The sequence below is a fragment of the Melozone crissalis genome, unplaced genomic scaffold (assembly GCF_028551555.1).
Source record: "Melozone crissalis strain CALT ecotype California unplaced genomic scaffold, PUWL_Pcris_2 ptg000027l_1, whole genome shotgun sequence".
Lineage (NCBI taxonomy): Eukaryota > Metazoa > Chordata > Aves > Passeriformes > Passerellidae > Melozone > Melozone crissalis.
In genome coordinates, this window is record NW_026535805.1 from 32,487,778 (window position 1) to 32,508,329 (window position 20,552).

Below are 20,552 nucleotides of genomic sequence, written 5' to 3' on the forward strand. Positions count from 1 at the left end.
GCTTTTTTCAGACCTAAAGTGGAGGCACCTTGGTGGATCCTTGGCATCCACCCGTTTTCTCAGGCTTTCAAGGAGACAGGAAGGAGGAAACAGGGCTACTTGTCAGAGCCATTACGCTTCCCCTTTCCTGTACCTCTCTTTGAAACAGTTCAGCTGCTCTCTCATCTTTATTTCCTGTCCCAAGCATTAGTTCACTCCCTAGGGAAAGGTGTGGAGAAATTGATTTTCTTGCCATTTAATATCCACACTGGAAAAACTCAGGAGACAGCACAATTTGCTGTGTTGGAAGGAATGGAATGAATAGCAAGGAGAGAGGAGGTCACAAGCTAACAATGGAGGCTGAGGAAAGCACCTCACTATTATGGTCTCAGAAATCAGGTGTTCCCAGAGATGATGAAGTGGTGCTGTGGAGTGTAGGATCAGTGTGGGGTACAGAGCTAACATCTCCTCCCGTCTGTGCTAAGGTTAAAGAAAATGGATTGTGAAACTACACTGACTTTGTGTAGCAAACAATTCTCATAGACTGACCTTTGTGCTTAATGCAACAGCAAGCTTTTTACAACCAGCAAGCACTGAACTGCCTTTACTGAAGTACTGAGCACTCACTGGCACATGGATTTCAACTGCCTGAATTAGGTCATGCTTGCATGGTATTTTCTGGCACATAATGACAGGATGAGAAGAAAACGGCTTCACATTGTGGCACAGGAAGTTTGGATTAGATATTAGGAAAGAATTCTACATCATTGCAGTTGCCAAACATTAGAACACGGCTTCCCAGGGAAGTGGTTGAGTCACTATCCCTGGATAAAAGAAGCGCATATGTCACATTTAGAGACAGGGTTTAGTGATGGACTTAGCAATGTTTCAATAACAGCTGGATTTGGTGATGGTAACAGTTTTTTCCAACCTACATGATTTTGTGATTGAAATTATATTTTACACAAAACTAAGTAAGAACAAGGCACCACCAGCCCTGGATAGAGTTCAGGTGTTCTGACACTTGTATCAAAGGTTGACAGTGTACCTAAGGCAGCTGTCACATAAACAGAGCTTGAAAAGGTTGTGGTGTTTTATGAAAATACTTCAGAGACTGGAAAAAACATGAAAATGGGAAATCAATGAATAAAAATTAAGCCAGCTCTGTATGGAGAAAGTAAATATAATTCCACTTATGAGAGCTGTTCCTGGTGTACCCACTGCCTGTGCCACCAGAACCATGTACACAGCTCCTGGCAGGGGGTGTTCTTAACTGTGCAGTCAGTGTAGTCTATCACCACCAAAACATTGCCAACTTGCTCAAATTTATCCTTGTCTTGAAGTGTTACACATTAGGAAAAAAAAAAAGGCTAATATGTAAACTGTCTTGTAACTTCCTCCTTTGCTCTTCACACTCTCAGCCCAAGTGTTCAGTCATGTGCCTCTCTGCCAGTAAAGGTCCTGACAAGATAAACAAGTTCACACATCATGGGACAAATTTTCACAGCCTTTTTGCATGCTTGTTTGTTTTCTTAGCTATCCCTTAGTTGTGTCACAGGGTTACTGTGCCTTCACGTGCATGTGCAGGAGTCCTCCATGTAGTTTTGCCATCCTTGAAGAAGTATGTACAGGATTTTCACCTCACTTAGACTGAAATGCCTGCTGTTATGAACAAAATTCGGGTAATATTTTTTTGTGAGAAAAAGTTACAAAAAAGCAGCCAGACCACGGGTAGCTGCTGAAGTTCTTCGTGTTTTGTTATTGTAATCACGAGTCGTTGTAGCTAATTGCTCCTTTTGTATCAGCAGAGCCTCGCCCGAGGCTAAGTTGTACCTTTCCCAGAAGGGTGGGAACCTTCCCGAACAGTAGAAGAGACCTGAGAAGGTGGGGGGGGCTATGCAAAGTGACTCCAAGACCACAATGCAGCATGGGTCCCCCGGTGTACAGAGAAGACCCCAAAACGACGAGCCACCTAAGAGTTGAGAGACTGGAATGATGTCTGGACGTGAGGAGCCGAGTGCTGAGCCTGCAGAGATGCGGAACGCCTTCGGACCCTCTCGCCCTGACCATGAGAGACGACCCCGGCGGTGAGACCAGGCTGACTGAGCCGGCGAAAGTACTATCTGACGGGATCAGCAGGCCCTAAAGGCTCCCACGAGGACGTGATCCCCAGCTCTGCCCCTTGCGGACAGAGCTGCGCATATCCTCCTCCTCTGAGTCGCTTTGGGAGAGACGACGGAGACTGCAGACCCGTCGAGCCACCCAATCCTGAGCTGATCACTTTCAATAAAGGCATTAAAAAGGAGAAGAAGTCTCCTGGCCCTTGTTTATTTCGCCTGCTGCTTTGATTCAATATCACAGTCATAGCACCACATTTTCATTAAATGCTATCATAAAGAGAAATCACAGACACAGAGAAGCTATGTCTAACCAGAACTTCCCCTAGTGATTAAAAGCACTAGCTGTGCTCACCCTCCAAAGGTAGAAGCAATTAAACACATACACAGCCCCAAAAGAAATAAAATTTAAATGTGCTCATCTGTGATCATTTCCCTTCTAATCATCCCATTAATCTGTTGGGAAGTTTAGTAATCTTCTCATGTATACTTACAGTAAAAATACTGTGTACATGTGTACATGTGTATTTTTACAATACAGTAAAAATACACATTTGATCTTCCAGGAGCATCGTCTCTAACTCTTCAGCAGTCATTTCAAATGCATGCCCAATTTTATTTTCCTTGGCTATCCATTCTTTCTAAATTCACAGTTCCAGGAAACAGAGAACTCCATTGGAGCTCCCTTTATTTTAATTTTAAAGTATTTTTAAAAAGATTTTCCAGTTAGACAAAGGAATGCAATACATTCTCCTTGGCAACAACCATAAGATCTTGATAACTGACTAACTGTGCAACGGCTGTAGAGTGCTGAGCCAAACAGGAGGTATCTGACTCACACTGGCCACTTAAAGTGCTGGTTTTGCATAGTGAAGGTATCATGGAGCACACAATGTGAGCATGGAGCTTGGGAATCAGCAACATCAATCCCTAGCAAAGCAGGCTTCATTCATTCTGCTGTTCATGGAAAGTTTTGTTATGTGAATAGGTGTTTGTTGAAGCAAGCTCTGTGATCTGGAAAGGGAGGAGACCAAATAAACAGTAACTGGAATGAGTCGCAGAGGTAGGAGGTGAAGTCAAATAGATGAAGCAATATAATAAAGTGCCAGTGTGTGTACTGATACCAGCCAAGCTTTCATTCTTTTCCACAAGCACCCAAAGAGAATTAGGCAACCATTGCAATAGGTGTCCTGCAGTTGAATAGGAACAGGAAGGGGAAAATAAAGATTTTCAGTTACTCATTTGAGCACAATGTTAAGCTATTACCCTCGGGTGTGGTTGAGATGGAGTAGGGATCAGTTCAGGATCCCACAGGGAAAGGGATTATTCCTAATCAGGGCATGGTTGGGCTTTTCCAGGAACATAAGAGATCGTCTCGGAGAAAACTCAAATGGCAGAGCCTTACAGAGACGCCTACCTTTCCAAATTTATCAACTTTTTTTTTTGTTACCTTGGCCATTTATTAGATATAATTTGTTTGGCTTATGCTTCTGTTGTTTAAAAATAACAAAAGGATATTTGATAAATTAGTGGTGAGTCAGCAAACTGTCACTTCAGCTGAAGCTAGAACAGACACCTGGTCTTTATTCTATCCCATGATTTATTGTGCTGGGAGACTTGCTGCAATTGAACTGTGTGATAATTAATAGACTATAAAAAATGTTATCAGATACTGTTTATTAATTAGCAGCAGGCTAATAAATTATAAATGTGTTGAATCCAGTAGAGAGGGAAACAGCAACTCCGGCACTTGAGGAAGTAGATATTTTCTGCAGCAGTGCACTGGACTGTCCATGTCTGTGCCAAAAGGATGTTGCAGTCAGGAGAAGGGACTGAAAGGAGTTATTCTGATCAACAGTTGAAAATGGGTATTCTGAGGAGAGGCTAAAAGTGCTTATCTTGTCTAGTCTGGTAAAAGAAAAAGCCAAAACAGAAACATCTCCTCTCTGCAAATATGTTCATAGTTTTTAAGCCAAAAAGTAAAGTTTAAACATAATCATGAAATACAGAATGTTCCTGACTGAATTAAGGCTAAAAATTACAAGAAAGTTTCTGATTTTCATGAGATTAGACCTTGGAACAGCTTCAGACTAAAATTAATGGGAATAAAAATCTAGTTAGTCATAATAAAGTTTGTTTATATTATAAATAATTATTAAAGAATAGTTATTAAAGACTATTTTACCAGAAAAGGGTTCTGGTAATCTCTCTGGATTACTAGTGAACTGAAGAATGTGTATAAATATTAGCTGCTAAGAGTATTGTATTTTAGAGCTTGTTTTTCTTGTAAAGTGTATTATTGACAGCCTCCAAGCCTTTCATTTTTAAAGTTGTAGACAAAAAGCAAACTACATCGCCATGAAAGAAAAAAGTTCTTCTGACTATACTTTGAAATAGTGCCAAAAGAGAAATAAAACATCGTAAAAGAAAAAAACAAAAAGAGCACTTGATTTAATGAGAAATCTTTCTGATTTCTACTGGACATGTGTAAGCATACTGAAACAAAATGCCCTGCAGAGCTGGACACAGACTGGCACAATTCTGACATAGTAAGATAAATAAAGGGATGGCATGTCTCATTACATCAAATAAGAAGTCACTTGTTAAAAGGAAAATTGTCAAGACTGGTTTAGATTGTGGAATTGTGCCTGAGACTGATCTGTAACAAACTTACACAGGGCACTGTAGAACATAAGTGGAACATAATTGCTACTCAACAAACAGGCATCTAACCAAGCAGTTAGTAGTATTTGTGATTTTGTTTTTCTGATTTTTTTCCTGAGAAAAAGACTTTCCTAAATTTTTCTACAGTTGTTTTTGGCTTTGCTGAAGAACAGCACAAAATTTGTGGTGGTTTTCTATTATTGGGAGGAGAGCCATATAAAGAGGAGTTAAACATCACGCACGTGTCGGGAAATGGAGTGGTGTCCAGGTTTTTGAAAGATAAATTGCTTGTTGGTAGCGTTGTTTCATTAAAGTTTAGGGCTTGACATGCTTCAGTGGTCTCAGTCCTAGGTGGAGGGTAACAAAGCTTGGGAAGAAGGATATACAACTGATAGTGGACACAAGGAATACAGATTTACAGGCCACAGGGACATTTGGCAGAACTCCTAAGGGTGGGTGGTTACAATCTCACAAAACAAGGAATAAACTAACAGAGCCAACTTGGCAACTGTGCTGAATCCTCTCCAGCTGGGTAAAAAGCAGTTCTGGCAGGGAGAGATCATGACCACCAACTCATGAACCGCTGACCAAAGAAACCCACCGACTCAAGAGAAGAGAAAGACTGACTATACCCACTAATTAGAAGCAAAGAAATCATTCAACCAATTAAGATAGAGTATTAATTAATAAGAGAACTAGGTAACTTGTAGGCAATGAACATTAATGCCTTTGTTTGCTAAAATGCAATAAATAGTGAAAATTTTTCAAAGTCAGTGTGCTGATTCTGTGGATTTGCCACCCAACACCGCTCTCTGTGCAGAGCTGTAAATACATCAAACACCTCAGCCTGTGTGGGGATCAGCCTCTTGCACACCAGGTGAAAGAACCCTTTTCGAAACAACAAGAGCATCTCTGAAATGATGTGCAAAGATAAAATCTCTCCTCTAAAATGTGTAAAGCTGGCAGGGCCATGCAGGTATGTTTTGTCCAGACTACACAGGTACAGTTTTTTTATTGATTTTTCTCTAAACTATTGATGTTCAGTCACAGAGTTAATAATCAGTTTTACAGGAGAGAGAATAGGAACCAGGCACCACAGAGGGGTGTGTGCATACTGTAGCTATAATACCACAAGGGTGTGTTAGGTTAAACTGCAACTTTTGCATTCCAATGTGTTTTATTTGGGAGAAAAAGCTTTCTATAAATCAAGCAACAGCCTTGAACCATGTTGGAGAGCTGCTGACCGCAGTGGTGTGTTCAGAAACATGGACCGTTTCACAATTTGGTTCCCTGACCATCCTCTTCCCGAAGGAAAACTGGAAACTGACATTTTGGCAAATTTGAAGCTACCCAGTGAATGAGTAAGAAAAAACTATCCATAATCACATCAGAAAATCATACACAGGTCTTTGTTCTCATCAAAGGCATTTTTTTGTGGAAGTCAACCAGGAAAAAAAATACTTTTCTGGTATCTTTGATAAGAAATGCACCTTGTTCCAGTACAAATGTTCAGTATGCAGGTACATGCTTTTGTAGAGACACATGAAGGTTCCCAAGCATACAGAATAGGTTGTAGAAAAGCAATTATTCTTGGCCTGATGATCCTAATTGGAGTCTCTCATAATCATCTGCAAAGTAAAAAGGGAAGAGGAGCATGGAAAAAACAGAAGTCAGATGCACAAATCACTAATTCCTTCAGCTGTCTAGAACAGAAGTAAGGAGTCAAGTGATGTTGAGTGGCCTCCTCCTCCAGGTAAGGTACTGCCTTCAGCAGCTGACATGGAATAGAGACAGTTGAGTCCCCTCTGCTTGGACTGGCAGAGGCAGAAAGTCACTGATGCAGGCATACACATCACACTCCCCAGTGCATAAACACACATGCATTCATGGATCCCCTAGGCACCAGCATGATGCCTCTGATGGTCACCTACCCCACCTTGCCTCCCCCACAGGTGTCCCAGTTGCTGGTTGGTTCGGATGGAGGCTAACTGCAAACACCCATGCACTCACATCTCATTCCACAGCCACCCCTTGTTCACAAGGCCCTCAGGCATGGCAGCACTGACTCCCTGTCAGCGTGATGCCCCAGCCTGAGGCCCCGTTACTCACTGCCTGGTCCTGCTTGAAGTTTGCTGGTAAGCACACACACACCCTTCCCTGACTCTTTGGGGAAGGTACAGACACCACACCCCCAGCAGCTGGCACAGGCTGTGACCCACAGCCCTGGTGCAGCCCCTGGTGCAGAGCCCCTCACTCAGCTCGCTCTTCCTGGGAGGGACAGACTGCTCATGCACAGGGCTCAGACAGACAAACACACTCATTGGACCTGTTCACATTTAACAGGACTCTTCACAGCCTTTTCTGCCTACTGCCGTCTTTGTTCCTCCATGCACCCCTTTGCCTGTGTTCCCACGGGGATTTGCACACCTTATCCCATTCCTGTAGCTGTCCTTGTCCAGGTCTCCCCTGGCCTACAGTCCCAGCTGTTGCAAAACCCAGGGTCTTGGAAGTAGATCCTGTTTGTTGTTAGCTTATATACAGACATGAACAGGACGGGACAACTGGAATCAGCGTCGAGAGCGGTTTATTTCAACATCAGTCTCATTACATTGTTATGACAATGGAGACAGAAGATGTGATTATCTCACTGGCTTACACAGCATGCTAAGGAAACTTAATGTTACAACATTCTATAAGACAGTCTCAGTTTAAGTTTCAGCCAATCACATAGGGCAAAAGTACATTGATAGTAGTTTTGTCTAACTGTATGAAGCACATGTAGCTGTGGTTAAAACAATAGCGGCTTATTTTCTCATACAATGGTTCATTTATAAAAGACCAAGCACAGAGCTCTATTCATAATTAACTTTCTAAAATATACACTAAATAAACTTGTTGCAACCTAGAAAGCTCATCTACATAGCTCTTATTGTTCTATTTCTTATGTCTTCACTACAGCTTAGAAAACTTTTCTGCTGCCTTAACACTATTCACAAATCTACTGTCTGAAGCCTGTCTTTTTTCCTACCTTCTTAAAACTTTCTGATTTTTATAGATTCCTACAGATCCCTTCCAACCCAAACAAAACAAAGGTGAGCCAATTTTCCAACACTTACAGAATAAAAAAATTGTTAGCACAAGTAGAATTCATCTGATTTCTCTGTGAGGTTTGTTCAGCTCAACTAGACTTTATGGTGCAAATAACCATCAGTGAAAATGAATAGAAAATTTCAAGCTGTTAGCTGGAGAGATCCAGGAGAATCTAAACACAGGAAAGTATGTTAGTAATTCCTTCAGCTGGGATATCCTTCTATCTATCCTTACTATCCTTCAGTTTGGAATAAGACTTTAATAGGAACCAGAAATTATTCTGATAGAGAAAAATAAGAGGCATAACTTGAAGTCTGATTGATCTGTAGAGAATTTTGCTTTCCTGAGATATCAGATAAAAATAAAGACATTGAGATTGGATGGGGAAGAAATGAAAGTATGTGGGCATGCAGCTACCTTTGGTCAGGTGCATTTTGGTCTGTTGAAGGAGGCTGACAATGTATGCACAGGCTCAGGATTGTGTAGGAAAGAGTGAAGATCAAGAAAATTTGAAGAGTGTCCATGGGAAGATGCTGTTTCCAGATATTTTCAAGGACAAAAGGCACAGCATTGATGCTTGCTGGCCAAGAGGGGTGGCCAGCTGGGTTGCTGCCACACTGTCACCTGGTATGCTAACAAGTACATAAAAAGTGTAATATTGCTACCAGTGAGGACCGGAGTCCAGGACCGGAGTCCAGTAGACCCTTCTACTGAAGGCCTCTGATCACGGGCCTTCACAGCCAGGCTTCCTCTCTCCCTGGCCAGCTGCATCTCCAGCTTGGGGAACGGGCAGTGGGGAGTGCCACCCTCTGGAATCCTGCATAGATGCCTTCATTGGAGCCCCTGGGGCAACAGCAAAGGTTTTGCTCAGCAAAAATGTATAATGAAGGCTATGTGTGGCTGGGTGTTTGTACATGAATGCTCTTCAGAGTTTTGGTTTCTCTATGATAGTTGTACCTTTGCTACTTGCAATCTGTTGTTATCTCTTTTTCCTTCACTTTCTTTGGTCCATACAGAATTTCATGCCTCTGAACTTCACTGGGAAGATGGGCAGAACTGAGGGAGAGGGGATTTGAATTGCTGAGACTGCAAAGCTTCCCTGCAGCTGGCAGACACAACTGCAGTTGTGCACCAAGGGCACCTTTTGGGGTGGAAACAGCCAGAGCTGCTGCTCCAACAGAGGCCTCTGTGCAAATCAGATGTACTTTGTCAACACGGTGGTAAGGGACATGTGGCAGAAAACAATACTCAGAAGGGTATGAAGAACAGGAAGGAAAAGTAGAAAACTCCCCAAAGCTATGTACAGAGGAAATAATTAATAGGGAATTAAACAAAGAACAGGAACATTTTAGGAAGAGCAGTGCTTCAGAGGGAGCTTGACTGTATTAGAAAACACATTTCTTCTTGTTGTTTGCTTCTTACTATTTTCAGGTTCTGATAGAAAAGAAATTATCCTCAATCTTAACTTTTTGCTTATAAAGGAAACCAAAATCCCTGAAAGTTTCTGTAAGTTGGAATCAAAAGAAGTAACAGTGTGTTCACTAAATAATAGCAGATACGAGATAAACAATGAAGACCCAAGACAGCATTTCATACACTGTGAATCTTGTTAATATAAAGTAAATATGAACTTTACTTTCACTTTACAGATTGAGGATAAAATCTTCATTTTCATATTAGTCTCAAAATAGCAATAATATGCTATGAAAGAAAAAAATGAGTTTTAAAAAATTTTCATCCTTTTTCTCCTAATGCTATGCATTTTGAACAAAATTTAATAAATGTTAAGATATGCAATGAAACTCTACTCAGCTGTTAAGCCATGACATGAAAGTACTGCTTTTCACAGGATTGTCTGTGTCAGTGATGTTGGGCTAAGTCTGAAGTTTGCCAGTAATCAGTAATTTTGGGCTGCAGAACAGTCCCTGTGCTTTCGATTAACTTTTTTGGTTTCTGGGTGGAAGCCAAAAGTGCTTCTGTCATTTTTTATTTTTTTTTTTTCCCCGTGCCAGCCGACAGCGTCTGAGATATTTCACCACATCTTGTGCTGCAATCCGAACCTTGGTATATTAGCAATGCACCGCATGCCCCAGAGCTCTGAGGAGGGACCATGAGGCCTTTGTGCAGTTTCATGCTTCACTGTCGTGACTATTTATACTGCCTGGATGGCTTAAAAATTTAAGTGCATCCAGGAAAGAGTAATTTGAGATCTGGAAATTGCTCCTTGTGAAAAGAAAGCAAACAAGTTGGTTAGTACCTTGGTCAGTTTATCTGACCAAGGGCAAATTGTGGTCTCCCTAGACATGAAGAGTTTTCTGATAGAAGATAGATCTTCAGTCTAGGGAAAATGTTGTAAACAGATGCAATTCATAAAAGATATTTATGTATTTATTAACAGTATATCCTGTCAGAACAAATTATGCAGAAAACAGACAGGATCTTTAGCACTTAATATTAAATCAAGATCAAGGATCATTCTTAATAGAAAATATGCCATAGCCTAACAGAAGTTCTAGGATTAGTCCAGAAACTAAGAAGTGTAATGCAGGAATTAAGAAGAGGTCACACTGTACAAAAGTGGACTAGGTGATCATTATTGTCTCTTCAATTCAATTAAAAAAGAGTACATGAGAATTTGCAAAAATTATCAACTGTGGTTAGTAAAGAGTTGTGCAAGAATGTTACATTATAGGGAACATTCCAACTACCACTTCCCTTAAGAAGTTTTGAAATCCTTTTTCTGTGTTGTCTGCAGAACTGTAAAAAAAAATAGAAGAGAGCCTCAGTTCCTAAATAAACTGAGATTACACACCACAGGGCATGCAGAAAACACGAGAACCCTTAGAGATTTCCAGGCTTCTTATAGGAAGGAGAACTGATGACAGAGCATGTTATTTTCCTGACAAAAACATGTTTATTTGCAATAATGTCTCATAACTTCTTTATTTTGGTTTGGTTTAGTTTGATTTTCACTTGTTGGTGTGGGGAGATTGGTAGTCCTCAGATGATGTTTATTAGAGAAGCCCTCTGGTTGAGTCACGAGGTGCAGAAACCCCCTTGCCTTCTAAATGCCTTCTCGGAGAAAAGTCTAGGTGCAGCTACATCCAATCTTAGCCTTAGACTTTGTCAATGGTTTAAGGAATTAGAGAGATGCGATCTTTGTACAGCTTTGTCCCACAGTCTTAATGATGGCAAATCGGATATATTTCTATGAAAATGAATTCTTTCTTATAATAAATGATTAGGCAAAAAGATCTTAGTCAGAATTATTTGCTAGTAAAAGTTAAAGTTACTCATAGTGGATAGGATAGTGCACTATATCAAAGCAGTTCTATTAAAGCTAGCAAAAAGAAACAATAATTAAAGGAGAGGTTGATGTAACTCATCCATACCAACAACCAAGGGCTTCATCTCTTTCAGTCAGCCTTGAGGGGTCTCCTTGGGGGATGTCTCCTACCCAAGGGAGGAATCCCCACCCACTCCAAGGAGGAATATGTTAGAACTGGGTCACATGAGACATAGTATAAAGTGATTGACTTCCAGTCGCAGGTCTCCAGTTGCCTCACTATCAGTATGTTGATTTGGGGTTGAAGACCCAGACTGGTTTTAGCATAATCCAACACCAAAAGCAGCACATGATTCCCCCTCTCAATCCTTGCAAACAGGGCATTGTCCCTGACCACATTCCAGGCCAAAGAGTCCTGCTAGACTTGTATATAAATAAAGGGCTGGAGAAAATCTTCCTGGGGTCTTGTGTGTGCGTGTGGCAATTTTTCTGAATTCTTAAAAACTTTGCAGTTGCCTCTTGAGACAAGAGGGGTGCTGTGGTGATGGCAAAATGCTTGATGATGCTATTTATACAGTACCAAAGGGTTTAAATTACTGCTCTGATGCACCTTGCTTTCATGCAGTGTAAATATAGCTTTTGTACTTTTTTCTGCTGGGAGCTGTGCCTTATTGCCAGGACTGTGGCAATGTAGCTTGGGACACCTAGTCCTCATGCTAGCTTTGCAGAAACAGGGGAGATATCTTTACCCACAGATCACTAAAATCTCTATATCTTGTGTTGGCCTGCAAGCTCAGTCCTACAAAGTTCAGAAGTTGGTTCCCCTCAGCTTCTCAAAGCCTGACTGACCTCCTCCATCACTTTCCTTACCACTGGCTTCTATCCCACAGAACTGAAAGAGGGTTTTGCTCAGTCAGGATTAGGCAGACACGAGCTGGCGCTGGAGTCTGGTCAGAAGTGGCTTCAGAAAGCAGGTTTGGCAGGAACAGGTTGTGTATAATGTGCTCACCACAGCCATGCACAAGGGTTTCACTGCTCACTGCCCTGCCTGCACATCTCTAATGGACTCTAGAGTCTGGTGCTGCAGTGCTCTGTCCAACAGAGAAGGAGAAGCATCTCACACACACAAGACAGGTAATTTCATCTCTGCATACCTCTTTCCCATGTATATTTAACCTCTGTCTTCTTTTCTCTCCAAGGCTGATCATGCTGTCTTGAAGATCTCTACTTCCAAGTGGCAAGAGCATTTCAAATGAGCATTATTCCAGGATATCCACTTGTTTGAAGTAGTTTGTCTTTCTGAATTAAACATTCCATGTGGAAACACTTCTAAGTCAAGATTTATCTGGTTTTAGAAACTAGTTTCTACGTCTTAATTTCTTATTAAAAGTGTTTGCGTTTACTAGTATAAAACACAAATCTTTTCCCCCTTCTCACTGATCAGGCATCCATCACAGATGCCTTCCTTAGGAAACCCTGGCACAGCCCCTGACAACAGCACACCTTGTTTTCTATGGCATGATTTCCATTCTGGTGCCAGCTATCCATGGCAACAAGAAACTTAGTCTGCCTGTATAGGCCTTGGTGTCTTAGATACAGCTATTGCTTAAACTTTTCCCATCATCTTGTGCTTCTCCTTCTGGCTTAAGGAAACGAAAATACAAATGCCCCAGTCACCTTTGAAAATTCTCAACCTCACAAACATGTGATAGGCCTTTAGAATTATTTTTTTTTTTTGAGGAAGAACAGCAGAGTTAATATTAGCAGAATAAAATTCAACAGTAGGAAAATATGGAAATTAAATTGATACAGGCTCCCAACACATTTAGCATCAGAATGGCATCACTAAAAGGCATAGGCTGCCAAGTTCATCTGCTCTGGCAACTGTGATTTGTTTTTATTCATTGCAGTACAAATGAAGCATTTCCAGACATCAACATATCCTTTGTGAAGACCTACAGGATAATAACGTGATTTATATTGAACAGGCACTGTTGTGCCTGTTTTACACCTTCTTTCTTGAAAGAAGCAGATATTTCTGTTCTTGCAGAGACATTGTTACATAATTGTTTGAGAGCCAGCAGAAGCATTTGAAAAAATTGCCAGCTGTTCATTACAACTTTTCATCTGAATATTGCTCCCCACACAGCTGAGCTGCTGGAACAGATCTGAAGGGTGTTCTCTACATTAAAAACTGGACATATTAGTACAAGTTTCAACAGTGGTTTTGGCTAAGTAAGACTAATTTTTCCAGGAGCAGACTGGGGGTGCTCGTACCATCAGTGCTCAGCTTCTAGAACTGGGTGTTACAGCTGAGCGGGGGGCAATAAAGCAACTGACCTTTAAAGTTAATTTAAAGTGTGGGTGTTGGGATTGTAGCTTTTGCATCCTTTGTCATGAGTGGGGGAATTAAATTTAAAAGCTGTTTGGTTCTGGCCCTTCTGTGGCTGAGAACAGCTAGAGACTTCATTAACCAACAAAAAAAACCTGAGGATGCAGACAACAACTGGTGTTTATGCATAAGCTTTGATCTCTTCCCAGTCCTTCTATTCTACACCCAGTCCTGTTTTTAATGTCTTTGTTGATGATCTGGGTGAGGGGATCAAGTGTAGTCCCAGTAAGTTCACAGATGACACTAAGTTCTGTAGGAGTGTTGATCTGCTGGAGGGCAGGAAGGTTCTGCAGAGGGATCTGGAGAGCTGGATCAATGGGCCAAAGCCAACCATGTGAGATTCAACAAGGCCCTGCCCTTGGGTCACAACAACCCCTTGCAGTGCTACAGGCTGGGGGCAGAGCAGCTGCCCAGCAGAAAAGGACCTGGGGATGCTGATTGAAAGTGTCTGAACATGAGCCAGAGTGTGCCCAGGTGGCCAAGAAGGCCAATGGCATCCTGGCCTGTAGCAGGAATAGTGTGGTCACCAAGATCAGGGCAGTAATTGTCTCCCTGTACTGGCCACTGGTGAGGCCCCACCTTGAATCCCGTGTCCACTCTTGTGCGCCTCACTATCATAAAAGACATTGAGGTCCTGGAGCAAGTCCAGAGCCAGTGAAGGGTCTGGAGTACAAGTGATATGAGGAGCAGCTGAGGGAGTTGGAGGTGTTTAACCTGGAGAAAAGGAGGCTGAGGCCTGATCATTATCTTCAACTCCTGCAAAGGAGGCTGTAGCCAAGTGGGATTTGACCTCTTCTCCCAAGCAACCAGCAACAGGACAAGAGAACACAGCCTCAAGTTGCACCAGAGGAGGTTCAGGTAGACATCAGGGAGAATTTGTGATGGAACAACTCTGGAAAGGGTTGTTAAACATTGGAACAGACTTCCCAGGAAAGTGGTAGAGTCAATGTTCAAGAAATGGCTGGATGTCATGATCTAGTTGACAAGGTGGTGATCTGTTGAAGGTTAGACTTAATCTTAGAGGTCTTTTCCAACATAAATGGTGCTGTGATTCTCTGACGTGCCCATGGTCTGAGGAACAGCACAATAGGGCCATTGTTTAGCTATGGATCTGCATCTCCTCTGGTGTCTAATAAGGTCTTTCCTGCAACTGGAAGAGTCCCAATGTGTATATGTGTATATGTGCACATCTCTCCCTTTTATCAAATTCCTGCTGCATAGCAAGGGGAGAGCTTGCATTGCTTCTTTCCTTCCAGCGCAAGCTAGAATCTCTTTCTTCCTTCTATCTCTGGGTTGTTTTGTTTTGTTTTGTTTTTTTTTAAAATTTCATTATATTTGTAAGAATTCACATGGTATTTAATGAAAGTTGTCCAGTTAACTTGCAAGCTTTTGGAAGAGAGGATGACCACTTGTGCAGAAGTACACATGGCAGGGGTGGGGGGACTGTCCCTCCTGTGTGCACATACACAAGCACTCCTCCTCATGGAAATGAGGCTATAAACATTTCTTGCTTTATCTGTAAACTGTCTTTGCAGCTATCACAATATTTTTAAGACTAAAAAAACCAACAAACAACCAAACACAAACATATGGGCAAAGATACACCGGTTTGGTTTTTTTGTTGATTCCAGGTTTAGTGGGAAAACTAGAAGTCAGCACTAATACAAAAAATAAACATCCATTTAACCTTTTGTTTTTGTTGTTGCTGTTCTGTTCATCTGGCATAAATTTGAAAAATAGTAATAAATCTTTTGGGGGCTGTGATTGTTTCAACCTGCCAGTAACCCCCTTGAGTTCATCAGAGCAAAAGACAGCGAAAGCCTGTTTATTGTCCAGCAGGCACCTACACATGTTGTAAGTGAAGATCCATCTGGTCACAACATCGTGGATCATCTGGGTAACAGCCAGGCTTCATTTGCTTCATGTCCTGGACAGCATGAAGGCAGCCGAACAGGAATATTTAAATGACTGACCAACCGCAACCAAGTTTGCCCCTGAGAATTCGTTTAATAATGACTGCTCACTATGGAGCAGTAGCAGCTCTGTGAGTTGTTTTCTGTTTTAAATGAGCCAAGCTGGGCTCCATGGAATGATTTAGCCTGTTCATTAGGTGCCAGCAATTTACTGGAGGCACACTCTTGCTCTTACCTTTGAAGATCGGGTGATGGATATTGACTGTTCCTAAAATTCTTCATGAAACTTGTTTATAAGAAAAACCTGAAGAAACTTGGACTGCATAGCATAGCTGACAGAGCAGTTGTATGGAGTGTATTTTAGACCTGAGCAGAGAGCACTTAAAGCTCTCCCAAATCAGAATTTTCCAGGCCTTTGAAATTATTCATACCTATTTCACACAAGGGCAAAAGACAGAATACAGATGCACCACTTGTTTTTTTGTAATCAATGACCTGAGCACCCCTCAAAGAGACTTTTGGTGGCCAGCACTGCCATCCTGATGGCAGTGGTGGATGGGTAAGGACCCCCAGGGGCATAATGCCTCTGCCTCCAGAGGTTCCCCAGCTGGGCAGGGGTAGCTCACAGCTGGCTGCGATGTCCTGCTACCAGATGTATGTTCCCCTTGGAAGACTCTGGTCTGCAGGTCAGGATTTGGGTAGGGTAGCAGACAGCTGCCTAGCACAAACACCTGCAGCTTCAATTACAAATGTTGACAGGGGCAGTGCTTGCTAGATGAGTATTACCTTTCATCTGGGGCTAGGAGGATACGCAAATCCCAGCATGCTACCTGGACACTAATGAATGCTTCCAAAAATTCATTCTCTCTACTTGGTTGGCAGTGCCCAAAGAAGCCTTTTAAAGCACAGTGAATCTTGTGAAGTTCTGTAGTTTGCTCACTGCTTGTTTATCATAACAGACTTATTCATAAATTATTTGGAGAAGTGCCTGAGTTTACCTCCAGAGGTGGCTGTGAAAGGTATTCCTTTCTGCGTTAAAATGTGGTCATTTTCTATAAAGATATCATTCCTGTAAGATCTTGGAGTAAAAAATATCCAAGAAAAAATGGCCTAGACAGCACCTTGACATGTATGAGGATGGTGCGTGGGCCATTCCTTTCAGAAAATCTCAAGAAGTAATGAATGAAGGTTACAGGGGCAAATTCATGACAGGTGGGTTGCTGTAGAGGCCATGGAGTATTTAGGGGGTATCAGGCAGCCCACAGCTGGTCATACCTGTGCCTGCCACCTCCCACAGCCAGTCATGGTGCACAATATCAACAGACAAAGACGTGCTTAAGAGTATACAAAATTAGATTTCAGAACCTCTTTGTGTCTGTATCTCTGCCTACATATAACCTGAATGTAAGGACTCATAGGCAGGCATGCACGTAAACATAAACTTCAGATCAGTGGGGCCAAACACGCCGGTGTCGCCACTGCTGGATAAAGCCGTGCAGGAGCTTAAGGAGGCACTAAAGTGAAGTTTGGCTCGACTCAAACTGCCCCGAGCATCCTTTCCTGTCTCGGGCACGGCAGTATCTCCCCGAATCCGCTTGGAGTCACTGTAACACAGCGGCCGGGCTCCATCCCTGCATCTCCCGAGCAGCGGCGCTGCCCGCCCGGCTCCGAGCTGCCCACAAACATCGCGCCCTGCCACATGCACAGCCTTGCGGGATGTGCTTGAGTTTATGGTTATGAAAGCAGATACTGGCCAAGTGCCTTTTCCTGCATGATTGAGCGATATCTTTATGCTTTGCAAACTAGTGTAAAAGAAAAGCATTACTTTGTTAGAAAAAGCAGTTATTTCATTACTGGTTGTGCACTGAGGTACGTGCTCATATGAGGTGCACAGTCCCGTGGAGGGGATGGGGTTGATCATACCATCCTGTTTCTGCAGACACGTGCTTCTGCAGAGCTGGAAGCTTTGGGAGAGAAGGAGACGTGACTGGGGAAGAACCCAGCTCTCTTCTCAAATGAAGATTGCAAAAATGGACAGAGATTGACAGAGCACAACTACTGAGAAGAGCATTGTCTTCAGGTTGTGAGCTGTACACAGTGAGCAGTATATTTTACCTAAGAATTTTAATTTAAAGCTGCCTTCATTTTTTCCGCTACTGTTATAGAGTAAATCTCACAAATACGGCAAAGGTTAAAACACTGCACAACACTCTAAATTGATACATTGCATTTTTAGCATTCCCTTTAACAAGAAAACATGTTATATAACAAATGAACATTAAAATAAATTATTTTCAATGGTTTGGTTGGCAGAGAGGTAAGAAAGCATAATAGTTGTAAGGAACAGTATTAAAAGTCTATTAAATTATTACATTACTGTTTCAGTGACTAAAAATTACTTGAATGGACAGGAATCCATTTCAGTTTTATAAAGAAATCTTGGGTGTATTTCAGAGATGGGATGATTTTCCCTGGGCAGGAGCAGCATAGTCATGTTTCTCATGAAATACTCAGCTATCCTCTGTCCCTTCTCCACATGACCATTTGCAATCCAGATATTTAGACCATGCCAAAGTATCGAATGAGACATTTACAGTAGCTCTGCTGCCATAGTTGCTATGTATGTTTTTGTCTCGAGCCTCATAATTTCAAAGGTATCTTCTGAACAATATTCTAAGCCACCAGACAAATACATATTGAGTTAGTTTAGCAAAGGATCAAACCAGAATACTGAACTGATGCTGAGCAGGCTGTGGGCACAGGCTGCAATTTTCTGGGCAGTCCCAGAGAGGCTGTGGCAATTGGTATTTAAGAGTATTCCTCAGAAGGGTAAACGTAGTGTAAAATGCTGAATAGGAAGGAAGCTACTGCCTTTAGCCTATTAAAAACAAGACATATTTTGAATCTAACTTAAAAATTACACAACAACCCTTGTCATTCTGAATAAAGAATATATTCTATTTCTGCCTGAGTGATGAAATAATAATAGTTAAAAAGTCATTTTACTCACCAAAATCCAAAAAGCTGTTTAACAATAATCATCACATAATTATATCCTCACATATATTTACTTTATTTTGATGAACATTACAATGTTTAGGAATGATTCATTTATTTGAAATTGTTTTCAACACTAAAGTTTAAATGATTGTTATAACATTGATCTTGTCAGCAGAATATGCTCAAAAAAACCAGAGGATTCCATCATGAATACTTCTATAAATTTGCTTACTTACCACAGAATAGAACAGCAGTGTTCCAAGGACAGAACAGCCTGCAGTGTTGTGCAGGAGGGCATCAAAATGGAGACTTCCACAGTGTCTGGAGGAATCTGAATTTGTTTTCCATATAACTAGTAGATCTGAGTCTTAAGGATGCAAATGGCAATATATAATTATATCTTTTTTTTTCCTTCAACTGTGTACTTGACCTGAATTATGCTTTCCAGCTGAAGCCTAATTTGTCTCTGCTGAATGGCATAATTTCCACTATCGGTATAATTAAAAATGAACAAATGCATATTATAGATTTTCCAGTGTGGCAAATGACATATTTAATTTGGTTTCTTTATCTTCATTCTGTATGCTCAATCCAGCTCCAGTTTGCATGCAATCCATTTCTACAGCAAACCCTCTTTCTATATATTACACATATGTAGGGGTTATACAGTACCTGTGCCTTAGACTTCCATAAAGAGCCTGGAAGCAGAGGAATTGACAAATCTGAAATATTCCCAAGAAATACAAGTCCAAGCAAATGCAGACATTTTCAATGTGAGCATTTTCAAAAGGAAGATAAACTCTTCTATAAACTTCCATAAATGTGCAGTCTCTTTTCTAAGAAGTGCTGTTTCAGAAACTGTATTAGCTGCAATGTAGGATTGTATATACTATAAACGTGGTCATTTGGCTCTTTTTAGTAAGTGGTGACAGCTTAAAATTTTCCAAATGAACTGCACCACAGCATTTTTCAAGGTAATTGTTGCACTAATTTTTTATTTGCTAGATAGAAAGTACTCAGTGTTCAATAAAACACAACTTAATGAATTGTTGGGTACATTAAGTACATAAAAACTTCCCTTTAACTTCATTAAATAGTATATTCTTTCTGACATGGAAGGTGAAGAGGGAGGGCAGGTACATTTTACAGTATGCTGCTGATACCTATTGAGCTATGAAGGATTTTTCAGTGCACAGCCTGGAGTTTAGTAATTGGCAGAGAAATTGCTTCAAATTCCAGGTAAATATGTTTAACTCACACTTCTGTGGTACTTTCTGGGTTAAACTGCTGACATTAATTTGACCTGCAAATTGCACAGGATTTTAGGGGACATTTGACTTGTTAATAATCTTTATAAAGGGAAACCAATTTCCATTTGCAGTCTTAAGTTTGGACCAGAAACTTTCTGGAGCTTTTAAAGCTAAATATGCAGCTCCTGCCTAGGACACTGCCCTGGGGCACCTCTGGGGTGATCCCTGAGCTGCTCTGTAGTAATGGGCTGCTCCCTCCTCTCTGCAAGGAGAAAACTACCTCAGGTGAATCCTTCCTGGAAGCAGAAAGAGGATTAGTTAATTAAGAATTAGGAAGTGTCCCCAAAGGTTGAGGATCCTGTTTTTAGCTTCTCATGGTCATATGAAAATGAAGGAGATTGAAATGCAGCTCAGGGACACCTAAGAAAGGGCAGGTCTGGGATGCTCTTGGAGATGTGGCATGGTACAACACATGGCTGCCCTCAAACCCAGTTTGTAAAATGTTGTGGATAAAACTAATTTATATGTGAAATCTCATGGTGCTTCTCAGTGTTGAACCACTCAGAAAGAACAGGCTTTAGGATGATGGAATGAAAGCCACCTGAGCCCATTGAGGTGCAGGGCATCCCCCATTTGGCTAGGGAACATGCCCTTGTGCCTTAGGCTTTCAACATCAATGTTATTTCATTTGCTTTGGACCAAGAGTCCAGTTTTGCACTATGCCAAAAGCCCTTCAGAAAGCAGGTTGTCTGTCAAAAAGACAGCTACATCTTCCCAAGACTACTGTAAGGTAAGGATTCAATTTAAGGGTGTGATCTTACATTAAATGGAACCAGGGACAAAAATCTCACTCACATCAGT